This window comes from Zalophus californianus, chromosome 12 (genome assembly GCF_009762305.2).
Source record: "Zalophus californianus isolate mZalCal1 chromosome 12, mZalCal1.pri.v2, whole genome shotgun sequence".
Lineage (NCBI taxonomy): Eukaryota > Metazoa > Chordata > Mammalia > Carnivora > Otariidae > Zalophus > Zalophus californianus.
In genome coordinates, this window is record NC_045606.1 from 38617246 (window position 1) to 38632907 (window position 15662).

At 41.8% G+C, this 15662-nt stretch overlaps 1 protein-coding gene across 5 annotated transcripts in view; it reads right to left on the bottom strand.

The window, feature by feature from the left end:
- SLC25A13 (solute carrier family 25 member 13) overlaps positions 1-15662 on the bottom strand; it is a 184720-nt gene that overhangs the window by 122902 nt on the left and 46156 nt on the right. The window lies entirely within an intron of this gene.

A 15662-nucleotide genomic window follows, 5' to 3' on the forward strand; every position in this document is an offset into this window, starting at 1 on the left:
CACAAAATACAAGGACTTAGCCTCAGGTGTCATGCTTCCACCTCCCACTGCTCCACGAATATTCATGTAGCTGCTTGAATAAAACCTCAATCACCACATTCAGTCCAGGGGCTGGGATGCAGTTGGCAAAAAAAAAAAAAAAAATTGTATTTGATATTAAATGTATATTCCATTTCGGTTTTAGCACGCTGCTCTGAAGTGAGGTAAATTGTGAGAAACAAACTGATAGCACTGATAAATCTTTAAGTAAAACATTTTCAGGATACACTGGGATCCGTAGAGATTCAGTCACAACCCTGATGCCCCTATGAGAATTTGTGTTCTGAATGATTACCTAAGACACTCTGGAATTTCAAATAAAATTTTTAAATTAAGACTGAGTTGTATAAATTGCCATTATTGCAAAAAGGAGCCTAGTAACTTAAGAAACATTATTAATGAAAATAGAAATAAAAAGTGATTTCTGATTACAATAGTTCGATTAAGTAGTGTTTCTGGATTTTACCCCAAATCCACAATAAACAGAATGGTATTTCCATCCTTATAAAGATTAATTAAAATTTTACTACATGGACATAACTTGCTTGCCTAAGAACTGGTAAGAATCTGGGGGAAAAAAAAACAAATTTTTATATTTAATTGTATTTTGCTCCACAAATAAGCACGAACAAAATACAATAAATTCATCTGTTAACACAGACCACCCACAAATGTAGATTCTCATTAAAGTAACCAAAAACATTTATTATAACTTTTTAAGCCTGGTCTACGTAGGTTTATATTTTATTTTATTATCTGAAAGAACCTATATAAATGCTGAAAAACAGGTAAGAAAAAGAAAGATTTTCTGCCCACCATGTCCCCAGCCTATTCCACACTACCTCTGTATTCATTAGCAAGTCCTATTTCTAAAGGTCTCCTCACAATACCAAGCTTTTTTTTAAAAGCAGGCAATTACAACACAGAATAGCAATTGTAAAGAATAATCAAAATTAGAAACTGTTGGGAGTACTTTATATTTTTGCAAAAGCAGATTAAGCGGCAAGACTTTTGAGACTCTTTGCTTTTTCTGGGTATAATTATTGCTAATTGTAGAAAAGCAACATCAGCGTTTTAATGCTTTTTCCTTCAGTAAGTTGGTGACTGTTTTACTTCCTGACTTAAAAAAAAAAACAAAAAACAAAAAAAAACGCTGTAGAAGAAAGCACTGACCAGGACATTGTAAAAAGCACAGAAAGAGGGTTTCAATATGAATTACACATTCAACCAATCCTCAGATACTTTAAAAGCGGGTTCTCACCCATGGAAATGCAACACCATTAGTGAATTTTAAAATTATATTTTAAATTAACAACCAGAAGAATAATGCGAACTAAAATGCATTCAGAGAAAAGACATGAGTGTATTTATTTAACTCTACTACAGAAGGCCTGAACTCACCAGACCGTAAGCAGAGACGAGAAGGGCAGAGGCCAGAGCCGCACAGGCAGGAGGCACAGGGGGCACGGGAGCGGTGGCGAATGGCACACAGTAAACACCAGGCCTTCGCAGGGTGCTGAATGGAACGGTAGGAGTCTAAAAAGGATCAAAAACCTAGTCCTATGAGTGGTTTTCTCCATACAAAGAATCTCTCAGAGTAATTTTACAAAAACCAGAATGACTCCAGACTACTATGGCACCAGCCTATTGAGAGAAGATAAAAGTGAAGACATGAGAAGAAAGAAGATTTGCTGAGAAGTTTCAGCACCTGTTACAGACTGCATGAAGTTAGTAACCCTGGGAGAAAAATGACAATCGGGGATTTTAACATGCTGAATTTCAGTATGGAACCAACTAGAGAGCCTGAGACTCTCATCCCCTCATCACCTATCTGATAGTATGTCACACACTCATGGCATTTCATGTGTCCCATCTATTCAAAGTCATTCCACAGATATGGATGGAGGGCTCCTATGTGTTAACCATACCGTCCCAGGATCTGCAGATTCAGCAGTGGACAAAACAAACATCCCTGCCTTCATGGAGCTTACAGGCAAGCGTGTGTGAGAAGGTGGAGGGGGGGCACAATAAAACAATGAATAAAATCTTTACGTTACAAGACAACCACTATGAGGGACACTAGAGTAAAAAAGAAAAGGTATGTTAGGGGTACAACTTAAAACAGCATGTGCAGGGAAAGCCCCCCTAAGAAGATGTCTTCAGAGCAAAGACCTAAAGGAAGGAAGTGAGCTTCTTAAGGGAAGAGGAAGTGCAAAGGCCCCGAGGTAAGAATGAGCATGGTGTGTTCAAGGTGCAGCAAGATCAAGTATTAAGGAGGAAGAACAGTAGCAGATGAAGTAGGCTTGGTAAGGGAACGAAAGTGGCCACTGTAAGGCCTTGCTGGCCACAGTAAGGACTTTGGCTTTTACTCTGGGTGAAATGGGGAGGCAAAATGGGTTGTGAGTCAGAGAGTGACATGATCGAGTTAGGTATGAACAGGATCACTCCGGCTGCTGTGCTGAGCAGACTGAAGGGAAGCAAGAACAGAAGCAGGGAGACGTGTTAAGAGGCTATGACAGGGCGCCTGGGTGGCTCAGATGGTTAAGCGTCTGCCTTCGGCTCAGGTCATGACCCCAGGGTCCTGGGATCGAGTCCCGCATCGGGCTCCCTGCTCCTTGGGAGCCTGCTTCTCCCTCTGCCCCTCTGTCTTTCATGAATAAATAAATAAAATCTTAAAAAAAAAAAAAGAGGCTATGACAATAATCTGTGTGAGAGATGGTCTTGCCTCACACTGCAATAGTAGCAGCAAAGAAGGAAAGAAATGGTCACATTCTGGATATACTATAACTTTCTGCCACGATGCTACAAATGGAATAAAAAAAGAACCTAAATCATGTAAAATGCAGGGTCACATTTATTGGGAGATCAATCATGCACTAGCAATGAATCTAAAGAACTAGTCAACCGGGGCCACACGCCAATCACCAGTTGCACTGAATCACTGAGAGTTTTAGTTCTTTCCTTCCTTCCTCCCTCCCTTTTTTCCTTCCTTCCTTCTTTCCTTCCCTTCTACCCTTCCTTTCCTTCCTTTCCTTTCCTCCTTTTCTTTTTCTTTCTCTTTTTCTTTCTTTTCCTTTTTCTTTCTTTTCCTTTCTTTTCTTTTTTTTTCTTTTCTCTTTCTTTCTTTCTGTTTTGATGCTCATTTAATACAGTTTTAGTTTTGAAAATTTACATTTAGATGAGCCTGAGGAAAAACCAAAAACGAAGCAGAACTGCAGTGCTGGGTACATCTGCCCCCCTGCTGTCCCTCTTACACATCCTCCCTAGCAGCCAGGGCGGTCACCACCTTTTCTGGTGCGGGTTACATGGGCTCTGTGTTAGAAATCCACCTGCTGAGTCTTTTACTAAGCACCTCCCCTCGAGGGATGCCCTGGTCAGGGAGCCTCAAATTGCCAGTCCTCTAGAGAGAACCACAGAAGTTATGGAACTGATTTGGAAACTTCCTTATAATTTGTTCCCTGTGCCTTTAGGAAACAAGACAATGTAATTGAGCTTGTCTTGGAGTTTGCCTTTGAACCTTTTCTCATGTTTTGGACTTGCCCCCGACTTCTACTAGGTCTTTATCTCTCTTGGTCAACTTTCTGGCATCTTTCTTTCCATACTGTTTATATTGGTATCATGAAACCTGATGAGAAGCAGTTGCTCCTGCCACTGTGCTAAGAAATTGGACAGAAGGAGTTCTACTATATTTTGAGGGCAAAGCCAACTAGATTTGATGAAAGATTAAATTTGAAGTGTGAGAGGAAAGGAGGAAGCAAGGATGTCTCCCAGGTTTGGACCTGAGCGACAGTTAAGATGGAACGTCCTGAGATAGCAAATAAGAAAGGAAGAACAAGGGCGCCTGGGTGGCTCAATCATTAAGCATCTGCCTTCAGCTCAGGTCATGATCCCAGGGTCCTGGGATTGAGCCCCGCATCGGGCTCCCTGCTCGGCGGGAAGCCTGCTTCTCCCTCTCCCACTCCCCCTGCTCGTGTTCCCTCTCTCACTGTGTCTCTGTCAAATGAATAAATAAAATCTTTAAAAAAAAAAAAAAAGAAAGGAAGAACATTTTTTGAGAAAAGAATTAGGAACCTAGTTTAGGACACCTGAGGTTTCCAGAGGCCGGACAGATATGCAAATGGAGATCTCAAGTAAGGAGGTGGGCAGATAGGACTCTGGAGTTCAAGCAGGAAGAGAGGGCTAGAGACACAAAAGTAGGAATTATAAAGTATTTAGAACTGTGAGGTGAGATGAGCAGAGATCACTAAGAAGTAGTCAGAAGAAACCAGAAGTCCAAAGACTGAGCTCTGAGGATGGGAGATGAGGAAGAACCAGAAAAGGGGACTGAGAAAGAACAATCAGGGAGGCAAGAGAACGTGATGAGTGTCCTGAAAGCAAAGAGAGTATCTCCAGAAGGTGCAAGGGAGAAACTATGTTAACCTGAGGACTTGGATTGGATTTTGCTATGTAGTTCTGTGAGGTAATAGAAAAACTATAGAGAGATCCCTGCCCCTGGTTCCTGGCACAGAGCTCCTAAACCCCTTGGAATCTTCTGGGTGACAGCTGTGGCTTTGTTCTAATAAGGTGACTCTGGGTGGGCTCCTCAATAGGAGCTGGTCACCAAGAAGACCAAGCCATCATTAGAAGCTTGGAATTTTCAGCCCACCCGCCATTCTCCAGGGAGGGCAGAGGGGCTGCAAATGGAGTTAATGATTGATCATGCCTACATGGTGAAGCCTCCATAAAAATCCCAAAAGCATTCAGAGTGCTTCCAGGTTGGTGAACATGTGGCAGTTCTGGGAGAGGACATGGAAGCTCCACACCTATGGGTCTCTTCCATTTGGATTGTCATCTATAGCCTTTATCATATCCTTTTATAAAAACCTGGTAAAGAGTAAGGAAACTGTTTTCCTGAGTCCTGTGAGCCACTCTAGCTAATTAACCAAACTCAAGGAGGGGATCATGAGAACGTCCGATTTATAGGTGATCAGTCAGAAGCACAGGAACAACCTGGTCTTGTGATTGCCATCTAAAGTGAAGGCAGAGGGAGGCGGTCTTGTGCGGCTGAGCCCTCAACCCTCAGGATCTGATGCTAATTCCAGGCAGACACCGTCAGAATTGAGTTAAATTGTAGGACACCCAGCTGGCGTCGACACCAGAATGGCTTGGTGTGGAGAAAAAACCCCCACACATTTGGTGACCAGCAGAGTCAGAGTGAAGTATTCTGTGTGAGCAGTAAAGAAGACACACACAGGAGGAAGACGGTTTCCTCCTCAGGATCTTAACAAGAGCAAAACACTGGAAGAAAATCCGAGGGGAGTGCATTCAAGCATGAATAGGCGGGGTGAACTGCAGAGGGCCAGAAAAGAATGCTCTTGATGAGCTTTCCAGAAAGAACAGAAGGGAGGCAGAAGCTGGAGGAGAAAGTGGAATCATGAGAAGATGTTCTTCATTTGGTAAAAATACCGGAAGGTATGTGTGTCACCAAGAAAGATGCCAGCAATGGGGGCAGAGGGGTGGCAGGTGATATGCAGAAGAGGGGGAAGGAATGCTGGAACATTCCTGTAAGAACAGTGACAAGGGAAAGCTGACTACACCATCATAGATAGTATTTCACTGGGCGGCAACAACAGAAGTGTGCACAGAGGAAGGAATAATCCCATTTAATCAGACGAGAAGACTGCCTCCGAAAGCTTAGGTCACTTGTATCAGCTAAGATTCCAGAACTTTTAAGAAACTTAGTTAAGGGGGCGGAGCAAGATGGCGGAGGAGTAGGAGACCTGGATTTCGTCTGGTCTCAGGAATTCAGCTGAATAGGGATCAAACCATTCTGAACACCTACGAACTCAACAGGAGATCGAAGAGGAGAGTAGCAACAACTCTCTGAACAGAGAAGCCACCACTTACTGGAAGGTAGGACGTGTGGAAAAGTGAATCCGAGGCGATATTCGGGAGGATAGATGGCGGGGGAGGGGGCCTCCGTTGGCTGTTTCTGGCAAGTGATAGAGCCGCGGAGCACAAAATCGGAACTTTTAGAAGTCGGCTCCGCTGAGGGACGTCGCTCCAGTGGCTAAGCTGGGGGTGGAACCCTCATGGGACAGTGTGGTCTCAGGACCCTTGGGGTCACAGAAAGACCGGGGGTGCCTGAGTGCAGCAGAGCTCCCAGGTATTGGAGCGGGGAAGCCGGCTGCAGAGACGGAGCCGAGGCGCGGGCTCTCAGCTCGGGGTGGCCATAAACTGTGATCTGCGGCCCAGTCGGGCCACTGCTCCTCCAGCAGGGACCTGACAAGCGGCAGATCCGGGGAGACTCCCCTCGCTCCCCCAGGAGAAGCGGCGCAGGAGTGCACCGCAGGCATCTGCTGGGTTTGGAGACTCCACACCGAGTCGGGTGCCAGAGATAGAAACGCTCAGTCACAGGCCGGGTGAGCACGGAGTGCGGCTGGAGACCGGGGAGACGGGAGTGACTGGCTGCTTTTCTCTGGGGGCGCACTGAGGAGCAGGCCCTGAGTTCTTGCCTCCTCTGGGGCAGAGATTGGGAGGCCGCCATTTTCACTGTCGTCCTCCAAAGCCGTAGTGAAAGCTTGCAGGGAACAAAAGCTCCTAAAAGCAAACCCGAGCAGCTTGCTTAGCTGGGACCGACAAGGGCAGGGCAATTCCGCCTCCAGCAAAGACATCTGGGAACCACGGCAACAGGCCCCTCCCCCAGAAGACCAGCACGAACAGCCAGCCAAGACCAAGTTTACCAATCAAGGAGAACCAAACAACTCCAGCGCTAGGGGAATACTGCACATAGAATTCATGGCTTTTTTTTACCATGATTCATTAGTTTTCCAAAGTTAATTTTTAACTGTTTTTTTAATTTCTTTTTCCCTTTTTCAACCAACATCTTATCAATCCCTTTTTTTAAAAAAATATTTTTTATTTTTCATTTTTAGAGTCATATTTTATCCCTTCATAGTAGTTACCCTTATTTTTGGCATATATATATGTTGTTCTCTCTTTAAAATTTTGAGATAAAGTTTCTTCTAACAGATCAAAATATACCCTAAATCACTAGTGTATGGCTTTGTTCTAGTCTCCTGCCTGATCACATTCTCTCCTTTTTTTTTAAATCTTCTTCTTTCTTTTTTCAAACAACTTACCGTATCAATTCCTTTTATAAAATCTTTTATAATTTTCATCTTTACAATCATCTTCCATCCCTTCATTGTATCAACCCTTATTTTGTACACATATGTCATTCTTCCCTTAAAATTTTAGGAGGCACTTTTTTCTAACAGACCAAAATACGCCCAAAATCTAGTGTGTGGCACTGATCTATGCACTAGCCTGATCATATTTGATCATATTCTGCTTTTTCTGTATTGTTCTGTTTTTGTTTTTATCTTTTTTCTTTTTTTTCTCTTTCTTTTTTCTTTCTTTCCCTTTCTTTTCCCCTTGTTTCACGTCTTTTCTGATTTCTATACAGTATATTTCCTAGGGACGTTGTTAACCTGTTAGCATTTTGTTCTCTCATTCATCTATTCTCCTCTGGACAAAATGACAAGACGAAAAAAATCACCTCAGCAAAAAGAACAAGAGGTAGTACCGTCAGCCAGGGACTGACTCAATACGGACATCAGTAAGATATCGGACCTAGAGTTCAGAATCATGACTTTAAAGATACTAGCTGGGCTTGAATAAAGTGTGGAAGTTATTAGAGAAACCATTTCTGGAGAAATAAAAGAACTAAAATCTAACCAAGTCAAAATCAAAAAGGCTATTAATGAGGTGCAATAAAAAATGGGGACACTAACTGCTAGGATAAATGAGGCAGAAGAGAGAATCAGCGATATAGAAGATCAAATGATGGAAAATAAAGAGGCTGAGAAAAAGAGAGATAAACAACTACAGGATCACGAGGGCAGAATTCGAGAGATAAGCAATACGATAAGACAAAACAACATTAGAATAATTGGGATCCCAGAAGAAGAAGAAAGAGAGTGGGGCAGAAGGTATATTGGAGCAAATAATAGCAGAGAACTTCCCTAATGTGAGGAAGGAAACAGGCATCAAAATCCAGGAGGCACAGAGAACCCCTCTCAAAATCAAGAAAAATAGGTCAACACCCCGACATATAACAGTAAAACTTACGAGTCTCAGAGACAAAGAGAAAATCCTGAAAGCAGCTCGGGAGAAGAGATACGTAACCTACAATGGTAGAAATATTAGATTGGCAACAGACCTATCCACAGAGACCTGGCAGGCCAGAAAGGACTGGCAAGGTATCTTCAGAGCACTAAACGAGAAAAATATGCAGCCAAGAATACTATATCCAGCTAGGCTCTCATTGAAAATTGAAGGAGAGATAAAAAGCTTCCAGAACAAACAAAAACTAAAGGAATTTGCAAACACGAAACCAGCCCTCCAAGAAATATTGAAAGGAGTCCTCTAAGCAAAGAGAGAGCCTAAAAGCAGCATAGGTCAGAAAGGAACAGAGACAATATACAGTCACAGTCACCTTACAGGCAATACAATGGCACTAAATTCATACCTTTCAATAGTTACCCTGAATGCAAATGGGCTAAATGCCCCAATCAAAAGACACAGGCTATCAGATTGGATTAAAAAACAAGACCCATCAATATGCTGTCTGCAAGAGACTCATTTTAGACCCAAAGACACCCCCAGATTGAAAGTGAGGGGGTGAAAAACCATTTACCATGCTAATGGACACCAAAAGAAAGCACGGGTGGCAATCCTTATATCAGACAAATTAGATTTTAAACCAAAGACTGTAATAAGAGATGAGGAAGGACACTATATCCTACTTAAAGGGTCTATCCAACAAGAAGATCTAACAATTGTAAATATCTATGCCCCGAACGTGGGAGCAGCCAATTATACAAGGCAATTAATAACAAAAGCGAAGAAACACATTGACACCAATACAATAATAGTGGGGGACTTTAACACCCCCCTGACTGAAATGGACAGATCATCTAAGCAAAAGATCAACAAGGAAATAAAGACTTTAAATGACACACTGGACCAAATGGACTTCACAGACATATTCAGAACATTCCATCCCAAAGCAACGGAATACACATTCTTCTCTAGTGCCCATGGAATATTCTCCAGAATTGATCACATCCTAGGTCACAAATCAGGTCTCAACCGGTACCAAAGACTGGTATTATTCCCTGCATATTTTCAGACCACAATGCTTTGAAACTAGAACTCAATCACAAGAGGAAATTTGGAAAGAACTCAAATACATGGAGGCTAAAGAACATCCTACTAAAGAAAGAATGGGTCAACCAGGAACTTAAAGAAGAATTAAAAAAAATTCATGGAAACCAATGAAAATGAAAACACAACTGTTCAAAATCCTTGGGATACAGCCAAGGCAGTCCTGAGAAGAAAGTATATAGCAATACAAGCCTTTCTCAAGAAACAAGAAAGGTCTCAAATACACAACCTAACCCTACACCTAAAGGAGCTGGAGAAAGAACAGCAAATAAAGCCTAAACCCAGCAGGAGAAGAGAAATAATAAAGATCAGAGCAGAAATCAATGAACTAGAAACCAAAAGAACAGTAGAACAGATCAACGAAACTAGGAGCTGGTTCTTTGAAAGAATTAACAAGATTGATAAAACCCTGGCCAGATTTATCAAAAAGAAAAAGAGAAATGAGCCAAATCAACAAAATCATGAATGAAAGAGGAGAGATCACAACCAACACCAAAGAAATACAAACAATTATAAGAACATATTATGAGCAACTCTATGCCAGCAAATTAGATAACCTGGAAGAAATGGGTGCATTCCTAGAGATGTATCAACTACCAAAATTGAACCAGGAAGAAACAGAAAACCTGAACAGACCTATAATCACTAAGGAAATTGAAGCAGCCATCAAAAATCTCCCAACAAACAAAAGCCCAGGGCCAGATGGCTTCCCAGGGGAATTCTATCAGACATTTCAAGAAGAATTAATACCTATTCTCCTGAAACTGTTCCAAAAAATAGAAATGGAAGGACAACTTCCAAACTCGTTTTATGAGGCCACCATTACCTTGATCCCAAAACCAGACAAAGACCCCATCAAAAAAGAGAACTACAGACCAATATCCTTGATGAACATGGATGCAAAAATTCTCACCAAGGGGCGCCTGGGTGGCTCAGATGGTTAAGCGTCTGCCTTCGGCTCAGGTCGTGATCCCGGGGTCCTGGGATCGAGCCCCACATCGGGCTCCTGGCTCGGTGAGGAGCCTGCTTCTCCCTCTGCCTCTCTCCCTGCTCGTGCTTTCTCTCTGTATCTCTGTGTCTCAAATGAATGAATAAAATCTTAAAAAAAAAAAAAAAATTCTCACCAATATACTAGCCAATAGGGTCCAACAGTACATTAAAAGGATTATTCACCACGACCAAGTGGGATTTATCCCTGGGCTGCAAGGCTGGTTCAACATCCACAAATCAATCAACGTGATACAATACATTAACAAAAGAAAGAACAAGAATCATATGATCCTCTCAATAGATGCAGAAAAAGCATTTGACAAAGTACAGCATCCTTTCTTGATCAAAACTCTTCAGAGTATAGGGATAGAGGGTACATACCTCAATATCATAAAAGCCATCTATGAAAAACCCACAGCGAATATCATTCTCAATGGGGAAAAGCTGAGAGCTTTCCCCTAAGGTCAGGAACGCGGCAGGGATGTCCACTCTCACCACTGCTATTCAACATAGCATTAGAAGTCCTAGCCACAGCAATCAGACAACAAAAAGAAATCAAAGGCATCCAGATCGGCAAAGAGGAAGTCAAAATCTCACTCTTTGCAGATGATATGATACTGTATGTGGAAAACCCAAAAGACTCCACCCCAAAACTGCTAGAACTCATACAGGAATTCAGTCAAGTAGCAGGATATAAAATCAATGCACAGAAATCAGTGGCATTCCTATATACCAACAACAAGACAGAAGACAGAGAAATAAAGGAGTTGATCCCATTTACAATTGCACCCAAAACCATAAGATACCTAGGAATAAACTGAACCAAAGAGGCAAAGGATCTGTACTCAGAAAACTATAAAATACTCATGAAAGAAATTGAGGAAGACACAAAGAAATGGAAAAACATGCCATGCTCATGGATTGGAAGAACAAACATTGTGAAGATGTCAATGCTACCTAGAGCAATCTACACATTCAATGCAATCCCCATCAAAATACCATCCACTTTTTTCAAAGAAAGGGAACAAATAATCCTAAAATTTGTATGGAATCAGAAGAGACCCCGAATAGCCAGAGAAATATTGAAAAAGAAAAGCAAAGCTGGCGGCATCACAATTCCAGACTTCCAGCTCTATTACAAAGTTGTCATCATCAAGACAGTATGGTACTGGCACAAAAACAGACACATAGATCAGTGGAACAGAATCGAGAGCCCAGAAATGGACCCTCAACTCTATGGTCAACTCATCTTTGACAAAGCAGGAAAGAATGTCCAATGGAAAAAAGACAGGCTCTTCAACAAATGGTGTTGGGAAAATTGGACAGCCACATGCAGAAGAATGAAACTGGGCCATTTCCTTACACCACACACAAAAATAGACTCCAAATGGTTGAAAGACCTAAACGTGAGACAGGATTCCATCAAAATCCTAAAGGAGAACACAGGTAGCAACCTCTTTGACCTCAGCCACAGCAACTTCTTCCTAGAAACATCGCCAAAGGCAAGGGAAGCAAGGGCAAAAATGAACTATTGGGATTTCATCAAGATAAAAAGCTTTTGCACAGCAAAAGAAACAGTCCACAGAACCAAAAGACAACCGACAGAATGGGAGAAAATATTTGCAAATGACATATCAGATAAAGGGCTAGTATCCAAAATCTATAAAGAACTTATCAAACTCAACATCCAAAGAACAAATAATCCAATCAAGAAATGGGCAGAAGACATGAACAGACATTTTTCCAAAGAAGAAATCCAAATGGCCAACAGACACATGAAAAAGTGCTCTACATCGCTCAGCATCAGGGAAATCCCAATCAAAACCTCAATGAGATACCACCTCACACCAGTCACAATGGCTAAAATTAACAAGTCAGGAAACGACAGATGTTGGCGGGGATGTGGAGAAAGGGGAACCCTCCTACACTGTTGGTGGGAATGCAAGCTGGTGCAGCCACTCTGGAAAACAGTATGGAGGTTCCTCAAACAGTTGAAAATAGAGCTACCATACGATCCAGCAATTGCACTACTGGGTATTTACCCCAAAGATACAAATGTAGGGATCCAAAGGGGTACGTGCACCCCAATGTTTATAGCAGCAATGTCCACAATAGCCAAACCGTGGAAAGAGCCAAGATGTCCATCGACAGATGAATGGATAAAGAAGAAGTGGTGTATATATATATATATACACAATGGAATATTATGCAGCTATCAAAAGGAATGAGATCTTGCCATTTGCAATGACGTGGATGGAACTGGAGGGTGTTATGCTGAGTGAAATAAGTCAATCAGAGAAAGACATGTATCATATGACCTCACTGATATGAGGAACTCTTAATATCAGGAAACAAACTGAGTGTTGCTAACAGGTGGGGGGTGGGAGGGATGGGGTGACTGGGTGATGGACACTGGGGAGGGTATGTGCTATGGTGAGCGCTGTGAATTGTGCAAGACTGTTGAATCACAGATCTGTACTTCTGAAACAAATAATGCAAGATATGTTAATAAAAAAGAAAAAGAAGAAGATAGCAGGAGGGGAAGAATGAAGGGAAGTAAGTCGGAGTGGGAGAGGAACCATGAGAGACGATGGACTCTGAAAAACAAACTGAGGGTTCTAGAGGGGAGGCGGGTGGGGCGATGGGTTAGCCTGGTGATGGGTATTAAGGAGGGCATGTTCTGCATGGAGCACTGGGTGTTATGCACAAACAATGAATCATGGAACACTGTATCAAGAACTAATGATGTAATGTATGGTGATTAACATAACAATAAAAAATTTAAAAAAAAACTTAGTTAAGGTGTTGGGGCACCTGGGTGGCTCGGGGTCTCTGCTCAGCGGGAAACCTGCTTCTCCCTCTCCCACTCCCCCAGCTTGTGTTCCCTCTCTCGCTGTGTCTCTGTCAAATAAATAAATAAAACCTTAAAAAAAAAAAAAAAAGAAACTTAGTAAGGTGTAAATGTGGCTTTTTTCAACCACTATCCATGTTCCTTCCACTATACAGTGTCTTTCTCATTTGAACAATCCTTTCTGTCTGAGGGAAGCAGTGACCAGAAGAGTTAACACTGAGATCTCAAACATTGAAGCCCTTTTCCTATAGGAGTGGACAAGGGAGGCAAACACTTGGAAGCGTTTGATGCAGGAAGGTGTGAAGTAGTTAGAAGTAAAAGGATATCCTGAGTATAATTACAGTTCATCTAGTTCCTAATGGTGTGTCCAGTTCTCTTTGACAAGAACCCTGGGAAAATTTCCTTATGACCCAAATAACGTAAGCCTCCTTAAAAAGCAATGGCCCACAAGCTTTAACAGGTATTAGAATAAACTGGGGAAATGATTAAAAGTGTATATATTCTTTTTCTTTTTTTTAAAGATTTCATTTATTTATCTGACAGAGACAGCGAGAGAGGGAACACAAGCAGGGGGAGTGGGAGAGGGAGAAGCAGGCTCCCCGCTGAGCAGGGAGCCCGATGCGGGGCTCAATCCCAGACCCTGGGATCATGAGCTGAGCCGAAGGAAGACGCCCAACAACTGAGCCACTGGGTGCCCCTAAAAATGTATATTTTTATCCTAAGCAGCCATAAAAAAGAATGAGGGCGATTTCTTTATGTATTTAGAGTGATCTTTAGGATCTATAGCTACGTGACAAAAGCAAGTGTATGTATGTCCTAGGGATAATATTACCCATATGTTGTGATGGTTAATTTAATGTGTCAACTTGACTGGGATCTGGGGTTAAACATTATTAAACATGTCCACATTAAACATTATTTCTGGGTGTGTCTGTGAGGGTGTTTCTGGGTGAAATTAGCATTTAAATGGGTGAACTGAGCAAAACCCTCCCCAATGTGGGTGGGCATCGTCCAATCTGTTGAATGCCTAAATAGAACAAAAGGCGGAAGAAGAAAGAACTTGCTCTCTGCCTGCCTGACTGAGCTGGGACATCCATCTTCTCTTGCCCTCAAACTGGGACTCACACCATTGGCTCACCTGTTTCTCAGGCCTTTGGCTCCAGAGTGAACTACACCACTGACCTTCCTGGAACCCCAGCTTGCTTTCTCAACTTCAGAATCAATGAATGAGCCAATTCCTTATGAAAAAAATCTCTCCCTCTCTGCTCCCTCTTCCCACCCCCATATATATCCTATTGGTTGTGTTTCACACTATATATTGTCTCTCGTAGTATAGAGAGAGTTTACCTAGCTGCCTCTTAGGTATGAATGGGGACAGAAAAATGAACACCAGTTTACTTATACTTGGGGGAGAAATACCACGTGGAAGAAGCCAAGAACTAACTGAAAGGAGAGTGACCTCTAAGGGAAGAGAGGAGGCAGGGTGAAGGAGGCAGACATGTTAAGTCACATTTCTAAGTACTTCTTGCTTCTGTTAATATAGCTTTGACTTGGGCAACATATGTTTTACATATTCAAGAATTAAATTAAAAGAAAAAAAGCAATCCCTAAAAATTGAAAACAAACTGAAACTAATGAACCTCAACCATAGATCAAGTTGGTGGCAAAACTACACAGAGAAATGAATTGTTTCAAATAACTTTAGAAACACAGTCTTTTCACTCTAAGTATTTAGTGGGATACAATCAAAGCACAAAAAGAGCTGAAAAGAAATCTTAAACATCATTCAATATCTAACTGTTAGCAGCAATACTGGTGTTACTGTTTTGAATATAACCTACATACTGCAAATATATAATTACATGAATGCTGCTGATAACCAAGATTTTTCAATGAAAGAGTAAAGAGATGACAGAAAAAGCAAAGAAATAAAAATACTTCAAATTTAATCTTGTCAATTGTTCAACTTTGAGTTAGAAATCCCATATGAACTGAAAACTTTTCCCCCATTAGCTGTTGGAAAGACCTCAAAGCAATGGGAACCCAAAAGAAGCACACCTGATACCTAGACTGTGGTCTCTAACTACAATTGCCCATTAAAAAGAATAAAGACTCCATGAAGAGTGGACGATTCTAGGTCTGGAACAGGAAATATACAAAACAACGTCCTGTTGTACCAGAAACCAAGTAAGCTATCAAATACTAGTGAATCGCTAAGGAGAAAACATAAATGGGCCCCCACTGCCAAAATGAGATAAATACAATTGATTAAAACATGCCAAGTATTAACTTAAAAAGCATTCTATGAGTTCATGATACTCAATATAATAAAGACCCCCATTCCCACAAAAAATAACCCCCAACTCACTGAATCCTCAGAAGTTATTACAACACCAGCGGCTTATGCTGAGAACTGGCTCAGATCAAGGAATCTGGCTGACTTCTACTTCTAAGCTGACCTCCCCCCTGAAATCCAGATGCAAACACCTAACAGTCGAGCTCTCCAGGAGCATGTGGAATGGGCACATCGATACTAACATGTCCTACAGAAGTCTTGCTTTTGCTTCCAAAC